This window comes from Rattus norvegicus, chromosome 16 (assembly GCF_036323735.1).
Source record: "Rattus norvegicus strain BN/NHsdMcwi chromosome 16, GRCr8, whole genome shotgun sequence".
NCBI lineage: Eukaryota > Metazoa > Chordata > Mammalia > Rodentia > Muridae > Rattus > Rattus norvegicus.
The window spans coordinates 12251969-12271481 of record NC_086034.1 but is presented as its reverse complement, the minus strand read 5'-3'; positions in this window follow the sequence as shown (position 1 = coordinate 12271481).

The following is a 19513-nucleotide window of genomic DNA, read 5'->3' as shown; positions in this document are numbered from 1 at the left end:
AAATTAAGACACAAGGAGATAAACACAGTAGGGAATGAAGTATGTGAAGCACCAGCAGGATTATTCCCTGTGTCAGATGAATGTGTCAAAGGAGCACAGGGTCATCATGCAGATTATGAAGGTGAGAGGACAGAAGGGCAGGAGATATTAAAGTCTGAGGATTCAAGACATTCCAGTCAGAACACTGGGTGTGAGAAAGCTGAAGGCACACATTTAGCTATTTTAAAGGTGGAAACATAGCCCTTGTTGTATCAAATTAATCATCTCTTTAATTTAGGATTCTGAATCCTGCCTTTGCTGTATCACAATTGCCATCTCAGCTATTTTCTAGGCTCTGCATCACTCTTGCTGCCTCTTTAGGTGGTACCGATCCAGAAAGAAACAAAATTACCTTACCAGAGTATTAGGCATCCGTTTCCATGGAAACAGAGAAGGATTGCAGAGGAGCACTGGAAAGGCTAGAAGATACCACAGCCTTGGAAGGACCTTGTGAGTGTGCCTTGGCTTATTCAGTTTGCTACCTAACTCACAATATAAATTAAACACTTAACCACTCACTAATGGCTCTAACTGGGAGTTATTATGAACAGTGCCAGCAGCCTGGGGCCCAGTCACAACCAACAGTGATAAAGTTGCCTTCCCCAGGGAGTCTGTGAATGAGCCAGGATTATCTTGTTTTTTGTTTAAATGACATTGTGAGCTGTGCACAGAGAATCCAGCAACAGTTCTTGGGAAGAACAGATGTGTGTGGGAGTATTTTGTGGGAGAAACCTGTGCTTGGTTTCCTAGACTTTTCTCCTACTTCAACAATTTAGCATCTGAGTGCCCTCAAAGATGGCACTTATTCTCTTGGGGTCTTAGGCTTCTTATGTCTTTAGTGGTTCTATTGCAGCCAAATATACTACATGGCACTTGGTACTATCAATTACTTATAATTCCTTAGATAACTTGTTCTGCCGCAACTCTCTGAGCTTCTGAATGAGTTTACTGTAAGAAAAACATTAGATGGATCACCATAATTCAATAGGAGTTATAATTTTTAACGTGAGTGCCAGAGACCCAACTTGAGTTACCTGTCATATTAAGGAACCTCGGGATAAACTTTTCTGAAGGGCCTAAAATGAGCCATGAAAATACCATTTCATAATCAAATTTCTTTCTTTGGTCAGACTTTAATCCTTCAAGTAATTGAATCTCGAAGACCATAAAGCAGTTTAAGGCTTCCTCACACACCTTAGGAACCAATGTTATATGTGAAAAGTGGCAAGTGATGACCACTTAGGCCCAGTGACTAGTGGCATTTATGGAGAGACCCTCATATGTGTGTGCTAAGAGAGAGCCACACCTTGTCTCTGGATCACTCTTTCTATGTTACTCCATTTTTCATTATCTTCCACTGTGATGCTCATTCATTTCAGATTTTGAGAAAGAAGTTCCTTATAATTGCCAACCTTCTCTTTCTTGTGTGACCTGCCTTTGTGCTAGATCCAGTTTGAAATGTTAGGAAGAATTGCTCATTATCAATGGCCTATCATTGGGCTTCTTAATTCAGTTAGGCTCATCTGGAAAAGTCATCAACACAGGAACCCCATCTTTGTACATATGGTCTGTTTTTAACGCTGGAAGCTGTTTTTTACTAAGCAGCAATTCCAAGTGTCATGAGCTCTAGCCATGTACTTCTCTATACCTCTGCACTGGGTACAAATGGAATCCCATTATTAAATAGAAAGTTTTAGAGGGAGAATATTGGAAAATCCTGTGGAACATGTCTGAAGCTCTGCACATTTCAGGAGAACTTAACTCTCTTCCCCCTGCCATTGGTTTATTTTCCAATCATTAAATGATTTTTCCTTCTGATTTGAAGTGTTTATAAAGAGCCTTCAGTACTTTGTGTCTATCATTCTGTACTTGTAGGAGAACTTGTCTGACACGTGGAAAGAAAGGAGTGAGACTACAGGTCCTATGACTTCATTATAGGTACAAATGTTCAGATCAAAGGTGGGTACTGAACTGGATTGGGTCCAATTACCATCTATCTTCTACCTTGTTTTTCTTCATTCAGGGGCCAATAAAAATTTAGTTACCTGTCTCTTTGAAGGCACACACAAAACAACTGGTACATAATTAAGATTTGATGATGGAGCAGGCAGAGATTGTAAACGCACAAGAGCAGTCTTGTTTCCCCCCTATCCTTTTTAGTCTAGAAAGATAGTAAGAGCAATATTTTATATCTGATTAAGAAAACAAAAAAACAAATTTTTATGAAGCGAAAATATATTCCTATGTGTGTTATTCTGTAGTGTAACCTTCCATGATAGCTATTGTTTAATTGAAGCCTCTCTTCCCCAAGTGCAGGCTATCAGTCACTAATATCTCCACAATCTACTAGGTAGGATGGTTACACCATAATGTACATGGTTTTCCTGTTTAGAGAATATCCTGACAACTTCTTGTCCTTGTTCTCAATTTATATATAAAATTACTCAAGAAAATATGCTTCATTGTGCTTGAGTTTGAATTTTCTCATGCTCTAGTCAATAATGATGGGATTTTATTCATGATTTCTGGTTCCTGAACCCTAGGTCACATCTATTACATATATTTAGGCATTAGGAATGGAAGCATAAATATAAGAATTTCAGATAGTAATAGAGAACACGGTTCCAAAGTCAAATATATTTGGGCTGATTCAAACCATAGTGATTCAATTAAAGGAACATGAAAGTAACATTACAGAGCTGCAGAGGTCATTATCAAATAAAAGAGAAGATCATCATTTAGCTTTCCAGAATTCGCTGGAGACTGAGCTCCACTTCTTGGCTTTCTGGAGTTGATATCCGAGATTTCCCTGTTGGAGTGAGGAGAAGTCCCTTAGATGATGAGTTCTGTTCTCTCAATAGCTACAGGAAAAGTCTGACTTATGTCAAGACCAAAAGAGAAGGGTGAAATATTTTAACTGCAAAAATCAGTTCTGCACTACAGTCACTTTTAGCTATATTTTCCCCTCCAAATTAGAAAAAGTTGGTTCAAATATATTGTAGGTTGAGAATACATAGCTTTATAACTTACTTACTCTTAAGGTATTCAGTGTTACTTCTCCCGTGACCACATATGTGTCCAGTAGCAGTGGCCAAGTCAGGTTACCATAACACCACAATTCACTGGACGGAATAAACTCAAATATATAAATACCTTTAATAGTGATTGCAAAGACAGAGACAAAAAATAGAATTGTAATAGTTCATGTCTGAAGAGAGAGTAAGAGTGCATCTGAGAGAATACAACTAACAATAAAAGGAATGCACTGTCAAACCTTGAAAAACCCCTATTTAGGTACCAACTGCATATTGAAAAGTTAAGGAGACATGGTAAAGTCTTTACACTATCACTCAATTTGTGTTACAACTTGAAAAGGCAAAACCACTGTGGGCTCTTTGTTTAGGACAGGTGTGATGGGTCTTGAGCTGACAACTAGGAAGTATGAAGCCATTTGGAAAATGTCAGACATAAGTCGGATAGAAGAAAAGGTAAGAAATACCTGGGGGATTTTGCAAGAGTTTTTTCTTTCCATTCATATCAATTCTAATACAAATCCCATGAGTTCGGTTTGATTAACATCTCTACAGACAGAAGCTTTATGCCTCAAGTCAGTCTTTGAGTAAAGAGAAGAGTTCATTCCCCCAAACATTTCTTTGCAAGGTTGCAGACAACCCAAGCCCATGATGAGAAGGATAAGAAGTATAATGTTTGCTATCTTCTCTCTCAGGCTCTCTTGTCATCTTGAGAGAGGAAGTACATGATATTTACTATTTCCCTGATTATCTAATTTCTTTCAAGTTATAGTGGAATACTTGTAATTACTTTCTGCTTCATTCTAACATAATTAACCAAATAGGAAATTATTTTATACATAATATGTCCCTTGTTTATGAGTGACATCACATTACAAGTCATTCCTTCTTACCATTTTATGTTAATTCTGATATCATAGATCATCATGTAATCATCAATATTATTTATTGTGAAATCCACATATTCTAGTTCATATGAGCTTATGTAAATAAGATCACAATTATAAAGTTGTTTCATTTATGATTTCAGCTTTCATCTGAGAAATAAAATTTACCTTTTCAACCTTCTCTCCCAATTCTACCCCATCAAAACTGAAAGTATTTAACTGGTGGCTCCCTTGTGTTTACAGTTTTCCTGTCTCTAGAATATACTGTCTTCTCTCTTTCTGTTTTTCACCTATGACTCCCTTCATTCTAGGACATTTATGTTGTGAAGCCCTTGGGTGCTTTGATGCAGAGTGACATCAACTTAAATGGAATTAATTCTCTACCATCACTTGCATTAAGTAGGAGGTTTGAACTTGGAGAGTGTAATGAACAAGTTGGAAATACAGTGATAGTTTCCCCAGTATTTCCAAGAGATATCAGCAATAAATATTTATGATTTTTACTCATTTTAAAGTTAGATCTCTTCTGCCCAGACCTCAGTTGTGAATCTACAAAGGCTAAGAGTCAGGCTGTTGAAAATATCCATTTTGTAGAACTTGTATCCTCCATTAACTTCTTTTAATTTAATTTAATTTTTAAAATTATTCACTTTACATCTCACTCACTGATCCCCTCCTGTTCACCCCCTCCAAAATCCTTCCCCCATGCTCCCATCCTTCTTTTCTGAGTGGATGGTGTCTCCTTTAATTATACCCCAACTGTGGCACTCCAAGTCCCTACCAATCTAGATGCTTATCCTCCTCTTTAGGCCAGACAAGGCAGCCCATAATAGCTGTTGTGATAGATCTGGTTTCAGTTGTTCAGAACCCACATGGAGGCCAACCTGCATATTCAGTACACAGAAGTAGGGAGGGCTAGGTATAACTTGTGTATGTATTTTGGTTGGTGGTTCAAACCCAGAGAGCCCTAAGGTCCAGGTTAGTTTATACTGTTGGTCTTCCTGTGGAGTTCCTATCCCATGTAATCCATCCTCCCATTCTTCCCTCAGATTCTGTAAGCTCCATCCACTGTTTGGCTGTGGGTATCCGTATCTTCAGCATCGGGTGCTAGGAGGAGACTATCAGAGGAAAACATGCTACTGTTTGCAAACATAATAAACTATCATTAATAGTGGTAGGAATTGGTATTTGCCCATGGGGTGGGTTTCGAGTTGGGCCTGTTACTTGTTGGCCATTCTCTCAGTCTCTGCTCCTTCCCTGTGCCTGCATTATTTGTAGGCAGAATAAATTTTGAGTTGAGAGTTTTGTGGGTGGGTTGGTGTCTTTATTCCTCCACTGGGGTTCCTGATTGGCTACAGGTGACTTCTTCAGATTCCAAATCTCCAGTGTAGTGAGTCACAGCTAAGGTCACTCCCATTGAGTCTTGGGTACCCCCCCTTATTCCAGACCTCTGTTTTGTCCTAGAGATGCTCCCCCCACCTCACCACCCCTATCAGTTGCAGATTTCTATTCATTTTCTTGGCCATCTAGTCATCTGTCCTGTCCTTCATAACACTTGATCTTGAATCCCCCATTCTGTTCCCCATATCCCCTTCCTACATTAGGTTCTCATTGCTATTTTATTCCTCCTTCAAAGAGAGATTCAAGTTTCCTCACTTGGGCCTCCCTTCTTGTTTAGTTTCTTTGGGTCTGTGGAGTGTAATATTGTACCTGTATTTTATGGCTAATATCTATATATAAGTGATTATATACTATGCATGTCCTTTTCTGACTGGTTTACCTCACTCAGGATGATATTCCCAAGTTCTATCCATTTACCTGCCAAATTCATGATGTCTTGGTTTTTAGTAGCTGAATAGTGTACAGAAACAGGCACATTGTTCAATGGAATCAGATTTTAAGACCCAGAAATAAACCCACACACCTATGGAGACCTAATTTTGGGAAAAAATTCAAAACTTTATTTTGGGAAAAAAAGCGTATTCAACAAATTGTGCTGGTCTAACTGGATATCTACTTGTAGAAGAAAATAGATCCATATTCACCACCCTACACATCCAAAGTCACATCCAAGTGGATCGAGAACCTCAACATAAAACAAAGTACACTAAATCTTGTAGAAGAGAAAGTAAAAAATACCCTTAAATGAATTGGTACAGGAGACAAATTCCTGAAAAGATTACCAGTGGCTCAGGTTCTAAGATCAACAATGGGTACATAGGACCTCTTGAAATTGCAAAGCTTCTATGAGACAAAGAACGTGGTCAATAGGACAAATTGTCAGTCAACAGATTTGGAAAGATCTTCACTAACTCTACATCTGACAGATAGCTAATATCTAAAATTTACGAAGAACTGAAGAAGTTAGACACCAAGAATCCAAATAAGCCAATTAAAAAATGAGGTACAAAGCTAATCAGAGTACTCTTAACAGAGGAATCTTGACTGGCCAAGAGGCACTTAAAGAAATGTTCAAAGTCCTTAGTCATCAGGGAGGTGCAAATCGAAATACGTATGATGTTCCATCATACAACCACCAGAATGACTAAGATATAAAACTCAAGAGATAACACATGCTGAAGAGGTTGTGCTGAAGGGACATACGTCTCCATTGCTTCTGGGAGCGCAGACTAGTACAACCATTTTGGAAATCAATTTCTTTTTTTTTCAGAAAACTGAAAATAGTTCTACCCCAAGACCCAGTACCACTCCTGGACATATACCCAAAAGGTGCTCAAACATCTCCTAAGACATTTGCTCAACTATGCTCATAGAAGCTTTATTCTTAATAACCAGAAGCTGGAAACAACCTAGATGTCCCTCAACTGAAGAATGGAAAAAAATGTAGTATATCTTTTTAAACGTCTACATGTCTCAAGGTCATATGAGCATTACATTTTTCTAATAAATATTATCCAGGAGGCTCTGGGATAGAGTATTCATGAGTTTATTCTCTTCTTTTATAATATACCCCTCACATGTGGAAACGTATCTTTCCATATAAACTAGAACACACACACTCTCTCTCTCTCTCTCTCTCTCTCTCTCTCTCTCTCTCTCTCTCTTTCTCTTTCTATATATGTAGGCCATATATATGGCACCAAAACATTGACTTAGATCCTGTGTGTGTGTGTGTGTGTGTGTGTGTGTGTGTGATATCAAGAATAGCTAGATGGAAAATATGGAATTTCTTCCTTTTCAAATCCCAGTTAATTGGAAACATGTCTACATAGGGGAATGGAAAATTTGACTTCAGAAAATATATCCAACAAAATGTTCATGTTTTTATTTTTCATCACTCAGGCTCTCTTAACAAGTCTGATCATTCTGGTAAGGCAACCAGCAGATTTTGAACTAGTTATATTTCAATAGTGCATTTTGACTTCAAGGATTTTTTTCGGTGAAAATATTGTTTAAAATAAGATTCATGTATAGTTAATGAATGATTCGCTGAAATAAATTATACTTAAAATTTTGTTTAGATGGTAGTTTTTCTTGTTTTTAAAGTTACGTATTGTTATTATAATATATAATAAAATGTTCCCCATAATGAAATCACCAAGAAATGGAATGACTATTGGTTGTAAATATTTTTATTACTTGAAATTGTTTTGTCTCTGCCTTTGGACATTCTTACTTTTGTTTGTAAAGTGATTTCTTTCTTTCTGAAGCTTAGTTTCTTTTCTTAAAATATGAGTAATAATAAACTGATAGGCTTGTTTTCTTCATTTAGTGAATGAATTATGTAAAATGTAATAAGGCCCAGGATAACAATGAATGCGATTTGTTAATGCATTTCTTATTGTTGACATCCTATGATTCTTTTTGTTATTTTATCACAATATTCTTTGTTTTATATATAATTTTTACAGAGTTGAGTCTAGGCTAGCTACATGAGTTTGAACACTGTTAAATCACAAGCATTAAAAAAAATAAACATTAAAATGTTCCTGCAAGCCCTTAGTATACATGATTAAAATAGTGAAGTAATATACTTAGATGGCAATCCTTAATTGATTTAACTGTTGTTGAGTATTTATGTACATAATTCTTCAGCATTACAAATAATGAGACAAGAAACATCTGTGCATATGCTTCTATGCAATGCTGAAGCTTATTACTTCAGAGTGAAATGAATAGTGCAAAAGAAATACTTAGAATGTGTCATGTAAAATTATTTTCTAAAAGGGTTGTGACAAATCATATTACCAGAATCGGTATATAATTGGACATATTTCATTGAACCCTTGACAATATTTGGGATCCTTAAGATTCATTTGGAGTCTTGTAGATGATGATGTGTTAAGTCATGTAACAAACACTTAGTTGAGCCTACTTTGTAACTGACTCTGTGCTAATAGCTGAGATAAGGGGAAGAAACAGTCCATGCTGAACTTTCAGGCTTGCTTGGATATAAGGAGGAAACTAGCAAAATTCAGACTATCACTTACTGTGAGCAAGCCACGTAGAAAGGAGGAACAAATGCTGCAGAGTGAGATAAACAAGGTGAGTTCATTTAACCCTGAGAGATCACAGAAGATTCCTCAAGAGAGTAGTATTTCATCTGCTTTATAAAGGGTGAATGGGGCCACTGGGGCAAAAGGAAGGGATAAGGAATGGGATTTCAGGTAGAAAGGAAGAGACATGAAAATTCAAGGAGGAGACAAATGATTTGCCGACAGCCATTGAAGTGGGCACTGATGGAAGGAAAGGAACCCAGTCTGGGCTGAGAGGATACTACTTTTCTGCGGAGAAATGGAAAGCTCTAATTTTTTTGAAAACAGTATAATTCTTTAAGAGGAGGTGAAGACCAGAAGACAAAAGAAAGGACCCAGGAGATGAGAAGTTATAAATAGGAAGTGTGGAGGAGATCCTGACAAAGTTAACTATAAGAAAGTTAGGATGTGTGTTGTGAGAGCAGGTCGATCAGTTGGCTATAACTGAAAAGACATTTCCTCCTGGTAGTAAATGTCTATGTGGAGAAACCAGGTTCATTCCTACACAACATTATAAAAGTAAACTTGGTTGGGGAGTACTGCATGTCAATGTAAATTATTTTCATTAAGACTGAAGCAAAATAAGTGATTGAGTAGGGTTAGATCACCTAGACTTTTGAGAAATATTAAGAAGATATTGAAAAGTTGGAAGAGAAGACATAGCTGGGTCCTCAGGAAATGGATGTAAGTCATTATGCACTTACCTACTAGGTAGCTTTTATTTCTCTTGGTTGGATAAAGCAATAGTATCTATGAAAATAACAGCAGTATGATTCGTCTATAGTTAGAGAGTTTAAAGTTGCCAGAGAGTTTATGGCTGTGAAATCTACGTTGGAAACAGAGGGTGGCAGAGGCAGGTGAGGAAAAGATGTTGGAGCTGTCAGGGACTGACATGGCATGACAGAGACAAAGCACAGATGCTGCGAGGGCTTTGCAGTAAGAAAAAGGAATATTATAAACCTTCCATTACTGGAAGAAAGTGATGTCACAAGAAAATGATTTGGTATTTGGGGTCTTTCTGGGGAATTGGACTGATTGAAGAGCACATTGAATAAATAAGGAGAATGGAGATTAATGATTAACAGTATTCCGTAACTGACTCATCCTTACATGAGTGTGAATGACATTAGAAGTTGGACCAGGGAGGAAATGGGAACTAATGTAAACAAATGTCCAGAGAGGAGGAGAATAACAAGAGGGGATTAAGGGGTAGCCTGAGGAGTCTGACTTCTTGCTTTCAATCTGTACATTTACAAATAGTGCATTTTAAAGAAATATATTATATGTAGATTGTGAAGGCTAACCTGAATCTTTGACTTCAGACTATTTACATAGATAGTAGTGAGCTGATGTGAATTCTCTGCTGATGGTTTCTTTTTTTTTTTGCTGCTGGAATTTGAGTGATTTCAAAATTTAGTTAATTTATGAGTACTTTTTTTTAACATTTAATGTCTGGGATTGCTTTAATCCTCACACATTGCTTTATTTTATTTTATTTTATTTTTTTTATTAACTTGAGTATTTCTTATTTACATTTCGAATGTTATTCCCTTTCCCAGTTTCCCTGCAAACATCCCCCTAATCCCTCCCCCTCCCCTTCTTAATGGGTGTTCCCTTCCCCACCCTTCCCCCATTGCTGCCCTCCCTGCAACAATCACATTCACTGGGGGTTCAGTCTTAGCAGGACCAAGGGCTTCCCATTTCACTGGTGATCTTACTAGGATATTCATTGCTACCTATGAGGTCAGAGTCCAGGGTCAGTCCGTGTATAGTCTTTAGGTAGCGGCTTATTCTTGGAAGCTCTAGTTGCTTGGCATTGTTGTTCATAAGGGGTCTCGAGCCCCTTCAAGCTCTTCAAGTTCTTTCTCTGATTCCTTCAACGGGGATCCTATTCTCAGTTCAGTGGTTTGCTGCTGGCATTCGCCTCTGTATTTGCTGTATTCTGGCTGTGTCTCTCAGGAGAGATCTGCATCCGGCTCCTGTCGGCATGCACTTCTTTGCTTCATCCATCTTGTCTAATTGTGTGGCTGTATATGCATTGGCCACATGTGGGGCAGGCTCTGAATGAGTGTTCCTTCTGTCTCTGTTTTAATCTTTGCCTCCCTATTCCCTGCCAAGGGTATTCTTGTTCCCCCTTTTAAAGAAGCAGTGAAGCATTCACATTTTGATCATCCATCTTGAGTTTCATGTGTTCTAGGCATCTAGGGTAATTCAAGCATTTGGGCTAATAGCCACTTATCAATGAATGCATACCATGTGTGTTTTTCTGTGATTGGGTTACCTCACTCAGGATGATATTTTCCAGTTCCAACCATTTGTCTATGAATTTCATAAAGGCATTGTTTTTGATAGCTGAGTAATATTCCATTGTGTAGACGTACCACATTTTCTGTATCCATTCCTCTGTTGAAGGGCATCTGTGTTCTTTCCAGCTTCTGGCTATTATAAATAAGGCTGCTATGAACATAGTGGAGCACGTGTCTTTTTAATATGTTGGGGCATCTTTTGGGTATATGCCCAAGAGAGGTATAGCTGGGTCCTCAGGTAGTTCAATGTCCAATTTTCTGAGGAACCTCCAGACTGATTTCCAAAATGGTTTTACCAGTCTGCAATCCCACCAACAATGGAGGAGTGTTCCTCTTTCTCCACATCCTCGCCAGCATCTGTTGTCACCTGAGTTTTTGATCTTAGCCATTCTCACTGGTGTAAGGTGAAATCTCAGGGTTGTTTTGATTTGCATTTCCCTTATGACTAAAGATGTTGAACATTTCTTTAGGTTTTTCTCAGCCATTTGGCATTCCTCAGCTGTGAATTCTTTGTTTAGTTCTAAACCCCATTTTTAAATAGGGTTATTTGTCTCCCTGCGGTCTAACTTTTAATCTTGGAAACAGAAAGGAATTATTTACTATTTCTCACATAGACATTTCCAAGTTTCCATTCTAATTCTAGACTTATGGATAGAATTCTATATTGATTCACATTATTTATAATTTTGAGTAGAGTTAATAACATAGAAACTAGAGAAAATATAGAAGATAGGTGCTCTGTATGATAGACTTACATTTCTTATTATTTCTTTAATTAACTTGAAATCTAAAATGCCCTTCTACAGACAAACATGAGATCAAAAATTGTTTTTCATTTTTTGGATATTTTTATTTACATTTCAAATGTTATCCCCTTTCCTGGTTTCCCATTCATTAACCCCATATCCTATTCCCATCCCCTTCTATGAGGGTGTTCACCCACCCATCCACCCACTCCTTGCCACATCCCTGCTCCAATATTTCCCTACATTTGGGGGTCCAGCCTTGACAGGACCAAAGGATTCTTCTCCCATTGGTGCCCAACAAGGCCATCCTCTGCTACAAATGCAGCTAGAGCCATGGATCTGTCTATGTGAACTCTTTGGATGGTGGTTTAATCCCTGGGAGCTTGGATTGGTTGGTATGGTTGTTCTATGGGGTTGCAAACCCCTTGAGCTCCTTCAGTCCTTTCTCTAACTCCTCCAATGGGGATCCTGTCCAAGGTTCAGTGGTTGGCTATGAGCATCCGCTTCTGTATTTGTCATGCTCTGGATGAGCCTCTCAGGAGAGAGCTGCCTGCTCTGTACCAATATCATACAGCTTTTATCACTATGCTCTGTAATACTGCTTGAGGTCAGGGATGGTGATTTCCCCCAGAATTTCTTTTGTTGTTGAAGATAATTTTTGCTATCCTGGGTTTTTTATTATTCCAAATGAATTTGCAAATTGTTCTTTCTAACTCTATGAAGAATTGAGTTGGAATTTTGATGGGGATTGCATTGAATCTGTAGACTGCTTTTGGCAAAATGACCATTTTTCCTATATTATTCCTGTCAATCCATGAGCATGAGTGATCTTTCCATCTTCTGAGATTTTCTTCAATTTCTTTCTTCAGAGACTTGAAGTTCTTGTCATACAGATCTTTCACTTCCTTAGTTAGAGTCACACTGAGGTATTTTATGTTATTTGTGACTATTGTGAAGGGTGTCTATTCCCTAATTTCTTTCTCAGTCAACCTGTTTATACTTTGTGTAGAGGAAGGCTACTGATTTGAGTTAATTTTATACCCAGCCATTTTGCTGAAGTTGTTTATCAGGCTTAGTAGTTCTCTGGTAGAACTTTGGGGTTCGCTTAAGTATAGTATCATATCATCTGCAAATAGTGATATTTTGACTTCCTCCTTTCCAATTTATATCCCTTTGAGGTCAAAACTTATTACATGAATTTAAAATCTGTGGTATACAATCCTAACCTTCAGCATGCTATGTAATGTTCTTAGAGGAGCTGTCAATAAATGTCTCTTCATTCCTGATGTGCATCAAAGAAATACCTTCAAGTTAATGTATTGATAGGGCAAAATTAGACAAAAACAGCCTAAGGAAAGATTTATTTTTGCTTGCAATTTGAAGGTACATTTTATGTTGGTGGACAAGTCATGAAAGCAAGATCTTGAGGTGGCTGTTCACACTGTACCCATAGTCAGGAAGCAGAAAGAGATCAATGTTTCTCCTCATCTCAATCTTCCCCTTTTTGTTCTGTGTAGGACCTCAGCTCATAAAATGGTGCAGCCCATATTTAGGGTAAGTCTTTGCATCTCCATTCTAATCTAGAAACTCCTTCACGGTTACATTCAGAGGTCCATTTCCATGGAGATTCTAAATCATGTAGATAACTGAGATTAAGCACCATGATGAATGAATGAGTGTGTTGGCCTATTAACTCAGAGGCTTATGAGTGAGGGGCTACTTATAGAAGTATGGGTGGCTCAAAAACAACTGCACATGCAAAATATTCAGTGTTAGCACCGTGATCATTCACTAACTAAAACTATGTCATTAGAATGCTGTCCTCATTTTACCTTCTAATTTCTGAGTATCTCCTGACACCACCTGTATTTGGGAGACAGCATTAAGTTGTAGCTAGAATCTCAAGTGTCTGGTGACCTTCCTCCTTCCAAGAAGGAATACTAGCAGTATCCTTATGTTAGACGTATTCTATCACTGTATAATTAAGTCTCCCCTTAATGCCAAGCAATCAGTGTGACCTCAAGCATATCACAAAATTCCGGAAAATTAAGCCATTGCTGATATAAGCTGCTCACCCTGACTCCAGCACAGCCATCCCTCCTACCTCTTGTTCTGCATAGAGTATTCATTAGACATCATCATTGTTTAATTGGCCCTGGTGAACCATGGCATTATTCTACCAAGTCTCTGCTAAATAGAACATGTTTTATGATAATAACGAAATTAAATTCTTGCATTGATCAAATAATGAAAATTGTATGAACTACATTAAACCTCTAAATTTTCAGAATGTTCAATTTGTTTAATTTTACAGTAGTTTTTATATGATTTCCCATATTTCTTTTCCTAACATATTTATTACATAATGGCTTTAACTTATTATTCATGCTATATTTTACATATGTTTATCCTTGGATAATGTGAATAAAGATGTTTATCTTCTACAGAGCTATCTTGAGGGATTTGATCAATTCTCCCATCAATGCTGTTAAACTAATTAATGCAGGATAAAGCCAATTTCCATTTATAACTCACTCTTTAACTTCTTTTCTAAAGTCAAGTTAAGTCTAGCATTATATTATACTACACAGCATTGCATAGATAGGCTTCCTCCAGTCTTCCCTAATGATGAAATTCTACGAAGTTGAGAGAAACAAACAGATTGACAGTGCTCCCCTTCTGCTCCCCAGGTCCTAATCCCCAAGTCTCATTTTCAGCTCTATAGTAAAAATATCTGTCGAAGTCCCTCTTAGCTTTCTGACCCCATTCCCTAGTAGATCACAAGATTTTTTTCCTCCTATTATCCTTACCCCAACACGCTCCATTTTCCCAGCATTCTAAACCAACAGGAATACCCTGGGAACACACCAGCTGAGCAGGTGTGGGAAACAGGTCCACAAAAATTTTCCTTCCAGGTAGCAGGCAACCACAACATTCTCCTAACATCCAGGATAAAGCAGAAACCAAGGGAAATGCACTGACTCAACAGACATAGAACCAGATATTATCAGCTAGGCCTATACTCATTCCAATCCCACATATCCAGTCATTAACATAAAAGCACAATGAACAACAACTAGGACAAAAATGTCTCTACTGAAGCCTTGAAACCCTGCAACAGTATGCACTGTAACTGGAACCCTAGGAAAAAGGACCTTAAAACAGCAGGTATATAATAGAGAAAATGACTAAAGCCATTAAAGAAATCCAGGAAATACAAACAGATAGTATGAGGAAATAAATAAATCTCTTAAAGAAGTCCAGGAAAACATGAACAGCACAAGAAAATAATGACCTGAAATGGAAGTAGAATCAATGAAGAAAATTCAAACTTAGGGAAATCTGGAAGGGAACAATTTAAGAATTTGAACAGGTATGACAGAGGCAACTTTTACCAACAGAGTACAAGAGATAGAAGAGAGGATCTCAGGTGGAGAATATAAGATAGAAGAAATGAATACACCAGCCAAAGAAAATAATAAATCAAAACATTCTTGACACAAAACTTCCAGGAAATCTGTGACACTATAAAAGACCAAACCTGAGAAGAATGAAAATAGAGAAAGGAAAAGAAATCAAGCTCAAATGTCCAAAACTTATATTCAATAAAATAATAGAAGAAAAAAATCCTAACCTGAAGAAGGAGATGCCCACAAAGATACAAGAAACAAACAGAACACCAAATAGATTGGACCAGAATAGAAATTTCTTCCTCTCAAAGTAACCAAAACACTAAACATGTAGAACAAAGAAAGAATATTAAAAACTAGAAGGGAAAAAGGACAAGTAATATATAAAGGCAGATCTACTCCAATTAGATCTGACTTCTCAAAGGACATTCTAGAAGTCAGAGGTGGCTGGGCAGGTGTGTTGTAGACTCTAAGATACTACAGATATCAGCACAGAATACTATACACAGCAAAACTTTTAATTACCATAGATAGAAAAAATAAGATATTCCATGACAAAAACAAATTCAATCAACATTTACATATATACAATATTTATCTATGAATCCAATCATAGAGAGGGTATTAGACGGAAAACTCCAACCTAAGGAAACAAAAACAAACATGAAAATGCAGAAAATAAATAATTCAAGACTACCAAAATCAAAGGAAGGGAAACACTCATGCACATGCACATGCACATGCACATACACACTCACAGGCACACAGATACTCACAGGCACACACACACACACACACACACACACAAACACAAACTCACACCACTCATATACCATCACCACCACCATCAACAATAGAATAACAGGAGTTAACAATAATTGATTATTTGCATTTCTCTGTATCAATGGTCTAAATTTCAATCAAACGACACAGACTAACAGAATGGATAGGAAAACACGACTCATTCTTTTGAACATTCTTGTGTTCAAAAAACACACTACAATGTCAAAGATAGACATTACCTCAGCGTAAAGCATTTGAAAAAGATATACCAAGCCAATGGAACTGAGAAACAGGGTGGTATTGCCATTTTAATATCTAAGAAAATAGTTTCAAGCCAAAAGTAACTAGAAGAAATAGAGATGATATTATGTACTCATCAAATGAAAAACACACCAGAAACCATTTTAATCTGTAACATTTATGTCCAAAACACAAGGGCCCCAAAGTTTATAGAAGGAGTACCGATACAGCTTAAATCACATATTGATTCTCATACACTGACAGTGGAGACATCGATATCCCTGTTTTATAAATGGTCAGTTCATCCAAATGAAAACTTAAAACAGAGAAATACTGAAGCTATCAGATGTTATCAACCATATTGGCATAACAGATATTTATAGAAATGCAGATATTTCACCCAACATAACAGAATACTCATTCTTCTATATACCTCATGGAGCCTTCTCCAATATTAACCATATATTCAGACACAAAGCAAGACTCAATAGATATAAAAATTTTAAACAACTTCTTGCATTCTGTTATACCACAAGAAATTAAACCTTGATATCAACAATAGTAGATGAAACAAAAAGCATACAAACTCAAAGAAACTGAAAATTCTATTGAGTGAAAAATGGGTCAAGACAGATGTAAGGAAAAAAAGACTTTATAGAATTTAACTAAATGAACACACATCATACCCCAAGATATGGAACACCATAAAAGCAGTTCTAAGTATCAAATTCATAACACTAAGTTCCCACATTTATAAAAAGGAGAGATCTCACACCAGCAAAGTAATAGCACATCTGAATGCTCTAGAACAATGTGAAAAAAATCACAGCAGAATTATAGACAGCAAGAAGTAACCAACCTTATGGCAGAAATCAAATCAATAAAATAGATAAAAAGGAAAATAGTACAAAACAAATAAATGAAACAAAAGTTAGTTCTTTGAGAAAAATCAATAAGATTGACGAATCCTCATTTCAATTAACTAAAAAGAGGAGAGAGAATATCCAAATTAGCAAAATCAGAATCTAAGATGCTGTAGTAGTTTGAATAAAAATGGCCCCCAAAGACCATAGGGAGTGGCAGCCTGAGGGGGTGTGTCCTTGTTGGAGTAGGTGTGGGCAAAAGGAAGTATGACTCAGTCTTTTACTACTATCTGCTGTTCCAAATGTAGATCTCTCAGCTCCTTCTACAGGATCATTTCTGATTTCACACTGGTATGCTTCCTGCCATGATGAAACTGGACAAAACTTCTGAAATTGTAAGTTAGTTCCAATTAAATGTTTTCCTTAATAAGAAAATGTTTTCCTTAATAAGACTTGTTGAAGTTGTCTCTTAAGACAGTTATTCACTTTATATATATATATCTTTTCAATATAGAACTTGAAGTGTTAGCTAGAGCAATAAGAAAACTGAAGTAGATTAATAGTATGAAAATTGGAAAAGAAGAAGTCAAAGTATTATTGTTTGTAGATGATATCATAGTATGCATAAGTAACCCTAAAATTTTTACTGGGGAACTCCTACAAGATGGTTAGAGGCAGGAGTAACTCAAAAATCAATATCCTTCTTATATATAAATGACAAACTTTCTGAGAAAGAAATCTCAGAAACAACACCTTTTACAATAATCTCAAATAATGTAAAATCTCTAGAGGTAACTCTTACCAAGCAAGTGCAAGATCTGTATGATAAAACTTCAAGTCTTTGAAGAAAGAAATTGAAAAAAATATAAGATGATGGAAAGATCTTCCATACTCATGAATCCATAGGATTAACATAGCAGAAATGGTTATTATAAATAAGGCTGCTATAAACATAGTGAAGCATGTGTCCTCCTTCTATGTAGGAGCACCTTTGGGGTATATGCCCAGGAGTGGTACAGCTCTGCGAAACCTCCAGACTGATTTCCAGAGTGGTTATACCAGCTTGCACTCCCACCAACAATGGAGGAGTGTTCCTTTTTCTTCACATCCTCGTCAGCATCTGTTGTCACCTGATATTTTGATCTTAGCCATTCTGACTGGTATGAGGGGGAATCTCAGGGTTGTTTTGATTTGCATTTTCCTGAAGACTAAGGATGTTGAACATTTCTTTAGGTACTTCTCAGACATTCCATATTCTTCATCTGAGAATTCTTTGTTTAGCTCCTTAGCCCATTTTTTTAAGAAGTAGGGTTATTAGATTCTCTGTAGTCTAACTTCTTGAGTTCTTTGTATATATTGGATATTAGCTCTTTATCAGATGTAGGATTAATAAACATCTTTTCCCAATCTGTTGGTTGCTAGTTTGTCCTAATGACAGTATCCTTTGCCTTACAGAAGCTTTGCAATTTGTCCCATTTGTCCATTCTTGATCTTAGAGCATACACCATTGTTGTTCTGTTCAGGAAAATTTCCCCAGTGCCGATGTGTTCGAGAATCTTCCCCACATTTTCTTCTATTAGTTTGAGTATATCTGGTTTTATGTGTAGGTCCTTGATCCACTTGGACTTGAGCTTTGTCATGGCAATAAGAATGGATCTATTTGCATTCGTCTACACGCTGACCTCATGTTGAGCTAGCCCCATTTGTTGAAAATGATATCTTCTATTCCACTGTATGATTTTAGCTCCTTTGGAAAGATCAAGTTACCGGAGGTTTGTCGGTTCATTTCTGGGTCTTTAATTCTATTCCATTGATCTACCTGCCTGTCTCTGTACCAATGCCATACAGTTTTGTTTTTTTTTTTAAATCACTATTGCACTGTAATGCAGCTTGAGGTCAGGGATGCCGATTCCGATTCCCCCAGTTCTTTTATTGTTGAGGATAGTTTTTGCTATCCTGTTTTTTTTTTTTTTTGTTATTGCAAATGAATTTGCAAATTGCCCTTTCAAGTCTATGAAGAATTGAGTTGTGGGAATTGCATTGAATCTGTAGATTGCTTTGGGCAAGATGATCACTTTTACACTATTAATCCTGCCAGTCCATGAGCATCTTTCCATCTTCTGAGATCTTCTTCAATTTCTTTCTTTAGAGACTTGAAGTTCTTGTCATACAGATCTTTCACTTGCTTGCTTAGAGCCACACAATGGTATTTTATGTTATTTGTAAATATTGTGAAGGGTTTCATTTCCCTAACTTTTTTCTCAGCCTGTTTATCCTTTGAGTAGAGTAAGGTTACTGATTTGTTTGAGTTAATTTTATACCCACCACTTTGCTGAAGTTGTTTGTCAGGTATATGAGTACTCTGGTGGAAGTTTGGAGGCCACTTGAATATAGTATCTTATCATCTGCAAATAGTGATACTTTGACTTCTTACTTTCCAATTTGTATCCCTTTGACCTTTTGTTGTCTGATTGCTCTGCCTAGGACTTTGAGCACTATATTTAATAAGTAGGGAAAAAGTGGGCAGCCTTGTCTAGTCCCTGATTTTAGTGGCATTTCATCAAGTTTCTCTCCATTAAGTTTGATGTTGGCTAGTTGTCTGCTGTATATCGCTTTTACTATATTCAGGTATGGATCTTGAATTCCTGATGCTTCCAAGACTTTTAACATGAAGAGGTGTTAAATTTTGTTAAATGATTTCTTACTATCCA